Source organism: Pezoporus flaviventris, unplaced genomic scaffold, assembly GCF_033815535.1.
Source record: "Pezoporus flaviventris isolate CSIRO_AGI_PZ_B2104156 unplaced genomic scaffold, CSIRO_AGI_Pfla_v1 ptg000001l, whole genome shotgun sequence".
NCBI lineage: Eukaryota > Metazoa > Chordata > Aves > Psittaciformes > Psittacidae > Pezoporus > Pezoporus flaviventris.
This window is the reverse complement of record NW_026892549.1, coordinates 52,069,204-52,084,819: the sequence shown is the minus strand read 5'-3', so window position 1 is coordinate 52,084,819 and position 15,616 is coordinate 52,069,204. Positions and strand designations below refer to the sequence as shown.

General features: G+C 42.6%; 1 protein-coding gene across 6 annotated transcripts in view; it reads left to right on the top strand.

Moving 5' to 3' along the window:
- Positions 1-10,254: 10,254 nt before the first annotated feature.
- The window catches only part of GULP1 (GULP PTB domain containing engulfment adaptor 1), a 156,002-nt gene continuing 150,640 nt past the window's right edge, over positions 10,255-15,616 (top strand). For all 6 annotated transcript variants that reach the window (XM_061457886.1, XM_061457850.1, XM_061457860.1 and 3 more), the window contains exon 1: positions 10,255-10,481. The gene's annotated coding sequence lies outside the window, so the exon portion shown is untranslated. The remainder of the gene's footprint in view (positions 10,482-15,616) is intronic.

The window sequence follows — 15,616 nt, the reverse complement described above, 5'->3', positions numbered from 1 at the left end:
GGGGGGAGGGAAAACCAGGAGGAAGCAGAGACAGGACACCTGACCCAAACTGATCAAAGAGGTATTCCATACCACAGCACGTCATGCCCAGGATGTAACTGGGAGTGAGCCAGAAGGGCTGGGAGACTGCAGGGTTGGAGGAGGTATCGGTCAGAGCTTGGTCGGGCTTGGGGGGGGAGTTATAGGTCAGCTGGTGCTGAGGTGTTGTATTCTCTTCCCTTGTTATTTCCTTTATCATTATTATCATTGGTGGTAGCAGTAGTGATTTGTGTTATACCTTAGGTACTAAACTGTTCTTATCTCAACCCGTGGGAGTTGCATTCTTTTTGATTCTCCTCTCCGTCCCTAGGGGGAGGGAAAGAAGGGGGGGGTGTGAGTGAACGAGTTACCTGACTGGGTTTAAACCACGACAGTTCTTTTTGGCGCCCAACGTGGGGCACGAGGGGTTGAGATAACGACAGATCTGACTGGATTAATAGTCACTCGTCACAATGCTGATTTATTGGCTCTCAGAGTTGTTCTTGTTGATCTCACAGCTTCAGAATGTTGTAACTTACTTAGAGCCGGTATTTGCTGTGTTAGTGTTTATCAAGTGTGGGGCCTGGGCTAAGGTTCTTGTCTCACTGTGCTTTATGGCAATGGCTTGTAATACGGGCGGGCTCCAGCAGCAGGGCGGGACGGACGTGGCTGTGGACTTGTACCTGGCCGTCGACTTGTACGTGGCCGTCCGGCTGCTCTTCACCGTCCTGGCCCTCACCCTACTCTCCATTTTCGTGAGGCTGCGGGAAGCCGAGGGGGAGCGGCCCCGGGAGCCGGCGGCAGCCGAAGCGGCCCGGGAGAGCAGCCCCGGGGACCAAGCGGCGGCGGGAGCGGGGCCGGAGGCCGCGAGGGGACGGCTGCCGGTGGAGGAGGTCGGGGCGGTCGAGGAGCAGAAGGAGGCGGCTGCCGAGCAGCGGGAGAAGGCGGCGGAGGAGCCGAGCCCCGCGGAAGAGCCGAGCCCCGCGGAGGAGCTGAGCCCCGCGGCCAAGCCGAGCCCCGCGACGGCCGAGAGCATCCCCCCGGAAGCCGCCCGCCGAGCCCCAGGAGGATGCAGGAGACCACGCAGCATTTCCCCGCAAGGCAGAGGAGGAAGAGCTGGACTCAGGAAAAGAGAAGCTGGCGGTGGGAGAGCCGGCAAGCACAGCAGCTACACCAGCCCCAGTGACAAGTACAGCAGCATCGTTTGAGAGTTCTGAGGGTTTTGAATGGCCTTTGTGCATCCTTGGGACCTGCCTGCTGATTGTGATGGGGATCAGCATGTTGGCACACACACAGACTGTGTTCTACCCACAACCATTTTGTCTGATCTCAAAAGTTAAGCAGAGTCAGGTTTGGGTCTTGTCTGGGGTTAGACGAGGATATAGGGGGACCAAAAGGTTTTCTCCAAGGCTGGACAGTCGTGAGTGGCAGGGTGTGTGGGACAGTATGGGCAAGTATCTAGTCCACTGGGCCCCTCCAGTGCTTTGGAAGCATCGGAGATGGAAGGCAGCTGTATGGAGTCCCCAGCAACAAGCTGCAGAAACTGCTGAAGGGGACAGTGAATTATTTTGAGCCTGGTGGGCCCATGGCACTTCAGGCCATCAGAGCAGAGATGCAACATAGAGATGGACTCATGATCGAGGGGTGGACTTAGCAATGGACGCTATTGCCCAGGTTATTCACGAGTGTGAACACTGCACACAGTCTCTCCTGCTCTGGAAGACTGTTACAAGAGATGGAGCCTGACATCATGGACCAGATGGACTCAGCAGCTTTATAGCTACTGGTCCATGCACTTAGATAAGAGTGATGGTATATTGAAAATGTGGGATCTGAGCATGACGTGAATGGTATGGAATAAGGGGTGGATAATGTCCTGGGTTCAGCAGTAGCAGTCATTTTTCCCCTTCTTGGTAGCTGATGCAGTGCTGTGTTTTGACTTTCGGCCTGGGAACAGAGCTGATAACGATGTTTTGGTTTGGCCAAGGACTTTGTGAGCCTCATGCTCTGCCAGGGGGGAGGGGAAACCAGGAGGAAGCAGAGACAGGACACCTGACCCAAACTGACCAAAGAGGTATTCCATACCACAGCACGTCATGCCCAGGATGTAACTGGGAGTGAGCCAGAAGGGCTGGGAGACTGCAGGGTTGGAGGAGGTATCGGTCGGAGCTTGGTCGGGCTTGGGGGGCGAGTTATCGGTCAGCTGGTGCTGAGGTGTTGTATTCTCTTCCCTTGTTATTTCCTTTATTATTATTATCATTGGTGGTAGCAGTAGTGATCTGTGTTATACCTTAGTTACTAAACTGTTCTTATCTCAACCCGTGGGAGTTGCATTCTTTTTGATTCTCCTCTCCGTCCCTAGGGGGAGGGAAAGAAGGGGGGGGTGTGAGTGAACGAGTTACCTGACTGGGTTTAAACCACGACAGACCCCCAAACGAACAAGATATTAGAAAGGACTAATGAAAGAAAGGTTGGTATTTAATGGTGTGTAACAGAATAATAGGGAGAAAAATAAGAATAAACCAATTTGTGATAATTTTAAAATTTTCCACTTACTAGGAATTGGAAAGATTGAGTAACTTTATTCCCAGTTTCGTAATTGAAACTATCTTTGGTTAGAACAAACATGATGTTTTCTTCATTGACATGGATAGATGGGCTACCCAGAGGTAGGTATCTAAATACCAGAAATTCTCTCCACCCACATATGGGAGTATGAAAGTGTGTGTTTGTTATTCACCTGTATGGATTGACTTGTGAGCTGGTATCAGGAAATATTAGCATGGAGAAATAAACTTACTTGCTGTGTTTTGCCCAGCAATGTGTTACATCAGTGCAGTTCTGTGAACTGTTTGCTCTTTTTTCAATAGATAAGCACCCATGACATTTTTGAGTAATATAATAATATCAACCATCACAAATTAGAACAGCTATTACTTTCAAATGGATGCTTAGGCTCTGCTTTTGAGACGTGCTGAATGTTAAATAGTCACTAAGGGGATGTAGCAGTTCTTGATATGAGTTTGGGTTCATCTTGAATGCGTTTTTATTACAGTATTAAAATGCTGCTGCATCAACAGCAATTTTTGAGATTTCATGTATTGCACTCCATGTAATTACACATAAGCTTCAAATGCACTCTCTATGGCATTTCTTTTGAAAGCTCAGCTGGGCTTTTTGCCTGACCAGTTTCAGGTTAGTTTTAAGCAATAGCTATTTCAGACATAGTATCACATATGGTCCAAATTCTGGGAAATGTTTACTCTTTTAACTTGCCATTCTCTGTTTTCATGAAAAGCATCTGAAGATCACTGTCATAAGAAGAACTCTAACAGCAATGCTAACTGCATCTGGTAAGGGGAAGCCAATTCTTAACCTCATTCTGTGGCAGATGGACAGCACTGACCAAGGGATTGCCTTGTCCATAGCTAAAGGCAGATGTATGGGACTGCTGAAGGAATGAGCATCAAAGACCGCAGTTTATTTTTGTAAGAGTTATAACTCCAAGTCAGCAACTCCTGGAGCGAGTTCAGCACAGTATCAGTTGTAGGTGGAATTTTAGACATGTTTTAGTGTCCTCCAGATTGTATAAGTTCCTTGCACCTGTTACTTTATTTTATATGATGCACTACTACCTTTTAGACAAGAGTTGAATTTTACCTGCAACATCCAAGTCCATTTATAAGCTGTCCACAGGCTGAGCTGTTTTTTGTCCTAAAGCATAAAAAAGGATTGCTATGAAAGGACAAACCCAGTAATAATGATGTAAGGAAAAAAAAGTCTGAATTTGAAATGTTTGGCAGAGAGTAAGAGAGAAATCTCATGGTCTGGTAGCTATGGAAATGTGTGAACTTATGTCTGATGAAAGCACTTAAGATTTATGAATGTGTACATAAATCACATGCATCAATTGTCAGCTAAGGAATAATTATATAATTTATTTCTCACTCCTGTAATTCAAGAAGAGTAGCTAAGAAGCTTAGAGGAAAACATTAAGTTAATTCAAGTATCTGAACAAGTCTGCTCAAAGTCTCTATTTGCAGATGCTAAATCGGGGGCTCATTTTCAATTAAAAAGTGGAGTTCTGTTCTCCTTACTTGAAGGTACTTGTTTATGCTCTGAAGAACTCTGTACCTGACTGGCAATTATCAGTTCCAGAATCCAAAGTGATACCTATTTTTACTCTTGTTTTACCTGAAAAGATAAATTCATTGTCTGCAATTTACTGAGGATTCTTAGTCTCAGATGTAACAGACACTGGAGAGATTAATGGCTTTGTCTGCTTTCCAGACATGTATATCCCAGGACAGAGGGTGTATATAAAAATATTTACAGTGTTGAACTTCTGTAAAAAACACATTTTTTTTTCCTACAAAAAATGAGTAAGCAAGAAATGTATCATGACTTTGCTAGTTTTAATGACTCATGATGGAGATAAGTGGTTTTAAAAAACATGGTGCAGTTGACTACAAGAGAAGAGAGTTCACTTCCACAGAACACAAATAATGTAGATAATTAACTGCACTACAGAATTTCCACAACAGTGTAGTTGTAACTGGATGTTTATTTCCTCTCCTACATATCACAAATGGCTTTTTTTCTAACATGGCTTTCCTAATTTTCCAGTGTTAGGTTCTTTGTTTCAGTATTAACCCTGTGCTGTCTTCAGCTTTCATATCCCATGATCTTCCTCTAGCCTTCTACCATTGTTACCAAATATATTCTCTTTTGGAACTTTTCAGTTTTACATTATATGTGGAAAATAATCCAAGGGGGTTTAACATGCATATTAAATGCATGCATCATTTAGATTGTCTTAGACATATAAACCACAGTCTTGGTGAGATGTATCCTATGTGAGGAAGTAAAACTCATCCTTAACTGCACATGCATGTACATCCAATCTTGTATAAAGTACAAAGTATTATATATGGAAAAGAAGCAAAGGAAAACAGAGGAAAGTCTGGGTTACAACATATGCATATAAAAATATTGATTTGGGCTTGATTAAGGGCCTCAAATAATTCTTAGCTTTTGTGAAACGTTGTTGAGGCTATTTTACTAAATAACCTTGAGGATTTTAGCTTCCAATTTACCTGTTTATGTGTTTATGTCAAGGGATGAGAGATTCTTCCAGAGCCCAATCTCCTTCCTAACATGTCATGTAAGAGAAACCCTAAAAGCAAAGACTTAAGACAATTTTTTTTTCTATTTAGAGGTTTTATTCTTATATAAACAGTTTTCTAATATAATATTACTCTCTGAAATCTCCAGGAAAAATACTTGAGAGTTCAATGAGAGCAGACTTGAAATATTACTTTGGTTTAGGCATCCCCAAGTATATTTTTGTTGCATTGTTTTAAAATCCTAGATAGTTTTAAAAACTGATGTCCATACATATAGTGCAGATGATTAATGATTTCTTTTATTCTTTCTGTCTTAAGCTAAACGGTGTGGTTGAGTTTTAGGCTGTCTTACTGTTCTAGGTTTTTGTAATGAAGCAACTTCAGATAATTTCATAGGTAGACATTCTGGCCACATTTTAAAGGATAACTGGCTCAGAACAACAAAAAACCCACAAAAACCCAACGATATTGAGCATTTTGTGTACTTGTTTTCTGCAAAGAACACTACATATTAGCCTTTTGGTTTTAATAAAAGCTCTCTATTGCTTCTTCCTTTTCTCAAAACTTCAGAATGAAATGGCAGAAGTCTCTTTCCTTCTCTTGGTTTTGTAGATGTGAGATTTACAAAAGTAGTAAGCTACTACAAAAAGTAAGGTCTGCGACAGTTCTGCAACAAAAACTGCTTTTCTATTTGGAAATATTTTGCAATGGTGTCTACAGCACTTTTAATGTTACATACTTCCACAAAAAGCTTCAGGGACACAGAAACCGACCCCCTTTGGGATGAAAATTCTATGAGGTATTGCATAGAAGGCCATCCTGTTTAGATATGTCCCTAGTTACAACAATCTCATGCTCAGGTTTACAATGACCAACACTAAATCAGTCACTTCTACTGCCACCCACACTTCAGCATTGTTGACACCCTGCTCATGTCTGACACAGAAACCGATGGCACTGCTAATGATGTTCTTCCCTTGACTGAAATGCAGAGCTTTTTTTACATCCTCCTAAGATCACCAAGATCAATGTGGGGATGTGATTTTTGTTTAACAATGTGTAAGGAAAGTTTTGAATGGGGGCATACATTGTACCACCATGATAATATTAAAAGGTCTAGAAGTTAAATACGACTTCAGGAGTAAAAGCTTCCCTGCAGTGTTTCTCCACTAGAAAGACTGAATAGCGCTTTCTTTTTGTTTGTTATTTAACAGCCTCACAGAGTAATGCTAGGTAGCTTTTGGTCTACCTTAGAAGCAAGACAGTGCTCAGTAGAGAGGTGAAGCTCATCAGGTTTTGTAATTGGTGCAATCCTTTAATCTTAGTTCCTTCTAGTAACTGTTTTCTGGTAAATCAGTCCAAGTGATTAATATTTATTCTTTGATCTTGGCATAGGTCCAGATCTAAATGAATACTGATTTCATTGCTTTTGCTCATTTTCTATTATCTTCACTCAGTCACCACCATCTGTTTACATGACTGTCATTTGCAGGCTCATAAGAATAATAAACAAATCCATTCATGTAAGAAGCCAGGGTGCCAGCATGTGTTTATAAATGTGACTTTGCTCACTCTTGAGCATACTCTTAATTTCTTGTGTGCCTAGCTTTTTGTTCAACTCTGCAACACTCAAGAATGACAGCCCCAGTAATGACCCAACTTTGTCCACTTTAAGTTTTGGGGGACCAAGACTACTGAGGAAGTCACTGTTTTCTTCTTTTTGTTCCTAGCCTTTTGCTCCTGGATCACACGAGTTAACAATTAAGATGAATAGGTACTAATGCTGTTCATGTGGTTTTGTTCATGTATTTTTGCTCTAATTTTTTTTCTCAAATAACGTTCTCATTGCAACCCTAGGTTGCCACTGTTGAAGGAGGAAAATGGCAGTAGAAGAAAGAAATCACATCATCTTCTATTCCCTTTGAATAATATGCATCAACTTTAAGTTGAAAATAACTTTTTATTTAAACACTGCAATACAGATTATGTCAAAAACATCTTGGAAGAAATCGGAAGCTTCCTATATACTGCATAAATTTTTTTTTACGTATTATAAAATGTCTCATTTGCTAAAGAGAAAAAATTATTTGCATGCAGAAGGGATTTTGGAATGTGGAGTATACAGGGATGATTCGTATCAGCAACTTAGAAGTCCTTGTGACCATTGTACCATGCGTGGAGAATATAGGAATGATCATTATTATGACAGATGTTCCTGCCAATACAATGATGAAAGGGAAGAGGAGACAAAGGAATAATCCCTCTTACTCAACCACTTCACTGTTCAAAAAGAGCTTTTTTTAACTGCTTGAATGCCTTTAGGGGGTTTGATAACCAGGAGATACACCCTGTTACAGGATATTGTGAAACTTGGATACTAGGCAAATAGCCATATAAGGTATAGAACAAAATGCTAAGTCTGCAGCTAAGCTTGTAAGCGTTTTTCTGTTAATACGTTACCAAGAAGTTCAGCAACGTCTTCGCCGGAGAAAGACCCCAGCAACAAGAAAAGAACAATGGAAATGAGCCACATCGACCTCTGGGTAAAAGAGATGACAGACTGGCTGAAACCCAAGACCAAGAAGTATAAGAGACTATACTCCAAAGATCCCGGTATGCATCTTTGGTGGAGCGGAGACTCCCTTGCGCACCCAGCGCTGCTTGCTTATTGCCTCTCGATATTAATCAACTGTAATAAAATAATTGAATTAGACCATGGCTGAGATGAAGTTTTTATAACAGGAAGAATGTCCTTGCCTGAGTAATATATTCTCTACTTATATTTTTATTGCATTTAAAATAGTATAAGTTGATTTTGGACAAAATCTAACCTGACTTCATCAAATATACTTGACTTCTGCAAAACCCGGTAACTAAAAGAATTCCCCTGTATCATATTTTATTTTTAACTTTCTCTGATGAATAACTTGCTACGGTACTGTAAAAAAATTTTAAAGTGCCCTTAATTTTTACTTGCTTTCCTAATCACCTTTGAAAAACTGAAGATTACATGTATTTCCATACCCAAAATGTTTTCTGTTTGTGTAACATATGCTCTGCTTTGCTGCTATGACTAAGCTACCGACCTTTTATTTTAGTAAAATTGTACTGAGGATTTTCTACTGAAAGATAAAACATGTATAAGGGAGTCCATAACTTTAAAAAGAAGTATATATATATATTTTTTATGAGGTAGATCAAAACTTTGAGACTCACTCTAGTACAGAGGCTGCAGCTAAGCTTTAATCAAAATAAAACCAAACCAGCACATTTACTGAACAAGTCTGAGTACTTGTATTTGACATACAACAGACTACTTTTGAATGTATGTTATGAAATGCCAAATAAATAAAGATGCTTCCTGACACTGAAATGAACCTTATTTTTGCCTAAGAAGGCAGTACACAAACTGCCTTGTTGCTTGAAAAACCAATCACACAAACATCAAAAATAAGCAACCAAAGCCTAAATGTAACACAACAATACAAACTTGTGATGGACAACATTAGCAGTAATTACCTAAGGATTTCTGATTTTAAAAGCTGCCGGCTCTTGACTTCTAACTTTCATGTTTTTTCCTATAGCGATCTTTCCACTCCTAACTGTAAACTGCCATCTGTCTTGCCTTTAAAAAAAAAAAAAGGAAAATACCCCCTGCAGACAAAACACCTTTGCTTTGATTTCAGTGACGTTTTGTCCTGCTCTCTAAATGGCTATTCTAGAGGTTTGTCTACTGATTAAGAAAAAATGAAAGGCATCTTTCAGTGTGCTTTGAAAAAACTGAGGCAGAGGAATGTCAGATGAACTTCCTGCCTTTCCAACGACACTATCTCGTGCTTCCTTACTGGCAATATCACAGCAGAAGGCTACCAGGAATAAAAAAAAATATGGCAGACATTCATTCCTTGCCTATTTACAGGAAATATGTTGTCCCTGTTACATGTGCTGTGACTGTCATAAAAAAATACTGGTTTACACTGTTCTGGTGTTTCTAAAACACAACTGGGACTGCCATACCACAGATAAAATGTCAAAATCAGGATGATGTTACCTACCTTCACCTTACCAAAATGATTATATTCTTCATTGTAGATGTACCAAAGACCTGTGGAAGTGCCTATTAACCCTCAGAATACGTTTTCCTGAGGAATGTGGACCTACTAACTTGCATTCCCCACTTTCTCAGCTACCGCCTACTCTTCACGGCTTTTTTTCCCTCCCATTTCTTCATCAGACTTTCCTTAAAGAAGAGCTTAAATGAAATAAACTACGATACAGATGAGGTGTGCACGCCTGCCAGTTTTGTACGGCTCCGAGAGGCCTGCTCCCCTCCTCTCCAACGGGGCTCTCAACGAACCTGAGTCCGCCGCCGGGCTGAAACAGGAGGCGCTCGCCCTGTCCGAACTCCATTGCCGCACCTTCCCCAGCGTTCGCCTTGTCCGGACTCCAGTGCCGCCCCTTCCCCGGTGCCCTCGCTACTAGCCACCCCAGCCGGAGGCCTGCGGGGCTCGGGCGCGCCCAGCCTAGCTCCCTAACCCGAGCCTCTCTCGCGAGGCCGCGATGGCGCCCCCTGCCGAACGCCGCGAGGCACGCCTCCTTCAGCCGCCGTTGGGCGCCCGCGCTGACGGCTGTACCGCCTCCAGGTTCCGCCCGTGCCGGCCGGTGGCAGGAGGCAGGGGGAGCCCGGGAGCAGCGGCAGCCCGGCCTGGCGGGCAGCGAGCCCGGCAGACAGGCGGGGTCCCTAGCCCGGCCGCGCTGACGTCAGGAAACTTTCTCCGCTGCTGAGGCAGGAGCGGGCGCTGTGTACCGGCGCGGCGGGACGACCTCCATCACCTCGTCAGGTACCGCGGCCCCGAGGGCAGCCTGCATGCGCGGCACAGTCCGAAGGCTCCTCACTGTCCCTCCCGGGGCCGAGGGCATCCGGGTTCACCGATGAGTCCCGCGGTGCGGTTGGCGAGAGACAGCGGCCAGGGAGGTGCGGGCGCCTGTTGATTGCTGCGGCAGCAGCGCTGTCCCGGGCTCAGCCGCTGCCCGAGGCAGCAAACTTCCCAGACGACGGGTGAACGGGCGAGGCGGGCGGGCCGGGGCCGGGCGGCGGGAGCAAGGAGGGGTGTCGGCGTGAGTAACGGGGCTTGCTCCCGGGATCGAGGGGAGCCTCCCTGGTCTTCACGGCTGGTGTGCGGGACAGGTCTCAGCGCGGGAGGCGGCCGTACACCTGCGGTAGTTAGGCGAGCGGTGCGGAACTTGCGGTGCGCACAGCTTGCGTAGGCTTTTTTCTCCAACTTGGAAACCGCAAGGACTTGGGGATTTTAGGCATGCGCTATGCCATGGGTGAGAGTTTTTTGAAATTCAAGTAGCTGAAAATAATTAAATGCCCTTCATTCCGCTTTTTATATTCCCCCCCCCCCCCCCGCTCCGTACAGTAAAGCCATTATCTGAGACAAGGTTTTGTTTTTCTTCTGAGGGCTTTGCCGTGGCAGCTCGGTGGTGCTAGGAGGCGAGCCGAGCTCGCCGCTGAAGGCTGATGAACGCACAATTGTTTCACAAAGGAGGATCTTCAGTTCGTAGCCAAACCCAAACCACCAAGTTAATTTTAACTCCATGAAGCACCCGGGTGTTGGAAGGGTGGAGTACAGGAGTAGTTTGTCGGATCGTCATGTGGATAGAAAACTGAAATCAGAGAAAGGACTGCAGCATTTGGCTGAGAAATTCTTAGCTTAAGAGGGTGTGAAAGTTGTATGGTGGTTCTCTGGAGGAATATGGAAAAGTATGTGCCTCATTTATTTGCACCATCCTTCTGATTTATTGAAAGGCATCGAGAGTTAATCAAAAGCCCGTAAAGGTTAATTGTATTTTTCATCCAAAGCAGTTTGGGCCCTTACAAAAATCTGGATTTTTGGTGTCTTTTTTGAACTTAAGACAGTCATTACATTTCTAATTTAAATACCATGCAACTTTCACGTTTTTAATTTTATGTTCCTACAGTTACGTTGCAGGTTTTTAAAAAGTCATATTTATGTAGATGTAACTCAAAATGAGTTTATGTAACTACTAAACAGGAAAGCAAGTCATACATGAAGGTGATGATGAAGGTGTTTTGAATGCACATATACAATGTTTTAGCAGTATGTTAGATCTACTCAGTATAAATATAAATAAGCATCCTTTTTACATTTTATGTGGATAACTAAGAGCCTGTCCTTTTAGAAATACTTTTGTCTTTTTTTGTGATATTTTTTCCCTTACATGTTAGGCTAACATAACTTCAGTCGTACCTTTCAGTTTTTGTAGCGATAAATAATGCTTGGAATCTTAAGACCTCTCCTGCTTCCGATGATAATCAAAATAAGAAAAAATAATTCACCCGAGGGAAAAAAAAAATGTTTTGGAAGGTCAAGCTCCTATTATTATGGCAATTTCAGAACAAACAGTAAACTTTGCCTCATAATTATAGATTTGCTTGATCGATTTGTTGTGTACTGGCCTGTCAGGGACAACCTCTGATGTTTGGAGATTATCCACGTGTATTTGGGGAAAGGAACAGCAAAATAGTGAAGGGGAAAAAGGTCATGATTATTAGCCTTATGCTTTTTGATACACATTTTATTTTTAAGTGTATAGATGTCTTAGTGATTATAGGTCTTCTTTAACGGCATATATTGACTTGAAGAGGTTGAATAAAGAGTGATCTATGGATTAAAAACCTAGGGGTTGTGGCACAGTGTGGAAGGGTACAAGGGAACAGTGTGGTCTGTGCTTTTGGCAGAGCTACAGTGGCAGGGATATCAGCGGAAAGAGACTAAAAATAAGCTGAAGCAAGTACAATCTAACTGCCTTAGAAGTAAGGATGACAGTCTTAAAAGTGATCCAGCTAGCACTGGGTGTGTCTTGCAAGTGATAAGTACAGAAATTAAAATTATTTTGATGCCAGAAAAGTAAAGGAGACAGTGCTAGGTTGTGACAGCTAGAACTGCAACTCTGTGTTCATAGAATCATAGAATCGTATAATAATAGAATAGTTACGGTTGGAAAGGACCTTAAGATCATCTAGTTCCAACCCCCCTGCCATGGGCAGGGACACCTCACACTAAACCATGACACCCAAGGCCTCATCCAACCTGGTCTTGAACACTGCCAGGGATGGAGCATTCACAACCTCCCTGGGCAACCTATTCCAGTGCCTCACTACCCTAACAGGAAAGAATTTCCTCCTTATATCCAATCTAAACTTCCCCTGTTTTAAGTTTTAACCTGTTACACCTTGTCCTGTCACTACAGTCCCTAATGAATAGTCCCTTCCCAGCATTCCTATAGGCCCCCTTCAGATACTGGAAGGCTGCTGTGAGATCTCCATGCAGCCTTTTCTTCTCCAGGCTGAACAGCCCCAACTTCCTCAGCCTGTCTTCATATGGGAGGTGCTCCAGTCCCCTGATCATCCTCGTGGCCCTTCTCTGGACTTGTTCCAACAGTTCCATGTCCTTTTTATGTTGAGGACACCAGAACTGCACCCAATACTCATGGTGAGGTCTCACAAGAGCAGAGTAGAGGCAGGATCACCTCCTTCAACCTGCTGGTCATGATCCTTTTGATGCAGCCCAGGCATTTTAAATTGCATGGGAAAACACAAAACTGACAGTAGAGGACCAGAAAGGAGGAAGATGTGGGTAACAAGAGTGGATGGGAGTGTTTGTTAAACATCTATCAGTTGGTACTGCCTCATTAGTTTTTGGCAGAAGTTTTGTAATTTTCTTGAGGTCTTCTGAGAGTTCAAAGATTGAGCATCTGCTGTTCTATATTCACCTCATCCTAGAAACAGAATTGTTTTGGTTGGAAAAGACCTTTCAGATCATTGAGTCCAACTATTAACCTAACACTGCCACTAAGTATACCACTAAATCATTTACCTCCAGGGATGGTGCCTCAACCACTTCCTGGACATCCTGTTCCAATGGTTGACAATCCTTTCTGTGAGGAAATTTTTCCAGATATCCAATTTAAACATCCCCAGGTACAACTTGAGACCATTTCCTCTTGCCCTAGTAATTGTTACTTGGCAGAAGAGACTGACACCCACCTCCTTAACAACCTCAGGTAGTTACAGAGAATAGATGTGATATCTCAGAGTGTTCTTTACAAGCTCATTACGATAATTTGTTAGTCTCTTGCCTCTAGGCAAGGTCACCTTGTATGGTTCAATAGCAGTGTGTCTGCATGGGTGTGTCATACAGCATTTGTAAATATTACTGGGCGCTTTAGTAATCATAATAAGCATGAAGAACTTGAGTGGTGAAATAGAATAAACTGGCATTTGTATTATGATTATAAAATCAGTTTCTCTCTAGAGATAATCCCTCAAGCATATTGCTTGAACATGTCATAAGAAAATGAAATCATTAAAGGCAGACATCTACTTGAACTGGAGGACTCGCATAGTTTGAAACAGAACAAGAAATGAACTACTCTGTCCTTTATTTGTTCACACTTGTGGCAGGATTCTAATTCTGTAATTTTTTTTTTTTTTTTTATATAAGAGAGTAAGTAAGGCACTGGGAGCTGAAAAGCCCACCAGGTCCTCTTGACAAAAATCACTGCACCCCTAGAATTTTCAGTTATTGTCAGTGGTGAAATGCATGGCAGAAGTTGAGGCTGTGTTTCAAGTAGCTCTTGAAACAAAAATTCCTCAATTAATGACTTAATAGAATTGTTATATAAGAATATGCTAATTGGGCACAAAAAACTGTAACATTTTTCCCCAGGCCCTTTTTTGCTTGTCATCTGATTTTTGAAGGCATAAACTCCTTTAGAGAATCAGGGTGTATTCCAGAGAAGAATGAACAATGATGTCCCTGCGAGAACACATAGTGGCTCTGCACAGCAGCTGAACAAAGTTCTCATCAGGTCATTGCCTTCAGTATGCAACTTTTCATATAGATAATATTTATTAATATTCTTGTTCCCAATGGAAGTTGGTTCCTTCCTGGTATGTCCTAAATCCCTGAGATCAGCCCCTTACTTTTTTCATGCAGTTAGTATTAACTGCTCTACTGCTAGTGCTTCGCTGAAGGTGCCTCATTACTCAAATGCTACATGAAACTGTTTTGTAGATTTGCTGTTGAGAATAGCCAGCTATTACCACTTAATATGTTGGCTTTATCTGGATTTACACTTAATGGCCCATGCTGGACAGGGGCAGGAGGAGGGAGGTATGTTTACTAAATTACTTGTCACCTTGTGGTCTGTCCTGAAGGCATATATACCTGTGACCTAGCAGGAATAGCAGAATGCAGTAGTAGGATTATAGTGAGTTACTGCTCACCTTTTAGTTTTAGATGTGCAAGTGTAGACCCTCTCTGTGCCATTTAATTTGCCCAGTGGCACTGAAAGAACTCTGAGAATGGTCATAAGTAGCTCTTAAGTCTTAAAAATTCTTGCTATCTAGGCTTTAGCTCCATTCCATCTATTAAGGAGAAGGTCATCTGAAATGCCTCCACTTGCTGTGTTGTTTCAAACCGTGTTTGTTACACTAAACATCAAGAGGAGGAAGTGGCATTACCACAAAGATTTCATCCAGGATTTCAGTAGAGAATTTATCCAGCTGGAAACCCACCATGAATTCCCATAGTAGAATCTACACTTTCATTCCTCCTCCCCTCTGCCAGTTTAAGCAGATGTTCTAATCACCAAGCTAAGAGGGTGCTCTGGATTAAAATAAAGTTTTCTTAGGTTGTGAGACAAGGAGGCACAAAAGCACAAAATGTAATCAGTTTTAAGCAATGTTAAGTTTGATGGCTTTGTAATGGAAAATAACTGTGGTGCTTGAAGGTAGTTGACATAGTTTCAGGTCCTTAGGACCTTAGTACAAAGAATGTTAAGAAAAGCAGAATAGAACCTGGACCTGGGGATGGGGAGTATCTGGGACTAGCAGATGTCCAGGATGGGCACAGTTAAACTAACTGATAAGTAGAAGGACAGGATGATTGCTATGTTTGTGGTGTTAATAAACCCATTAAGCTGGTGTAAATATCAACTGAGGAGTATCTGGGACTAGCTGATGTCCAGGATGGGAGCAGTTATCAGTTTAAGTGGAAGGGCAGGATGATTGCTATGTCTGTAATGTTAATTAAGCTGGTTATGAAGATTGTTGGGAAAAGTAAACGACCCTTAAAGACCACCACATTTTTGTATGCATGCCGCAAACTTTTTGGAAAATGATGTAACATGCCCAGTGACCATATAAGGATGGCCTGTACAGCAGTACGGGACCACACGTTAGGAGGAGCTATGGCCCGTGTCTCCCGGCGCCGCAATAAAGAATACTTGCTTGTCAACTTGAAACTGTTGGCGAGTTTGTTCCTGGAGTTTTCTCCGAATCAGTTTAAATGACTTACCTTTTTTGGGTGTAATTACATACTAGGCAAAGAAAGAGAACATAGGATTTTGTAGCCTAATGAAGCAAATATTTCTGTAGAAGA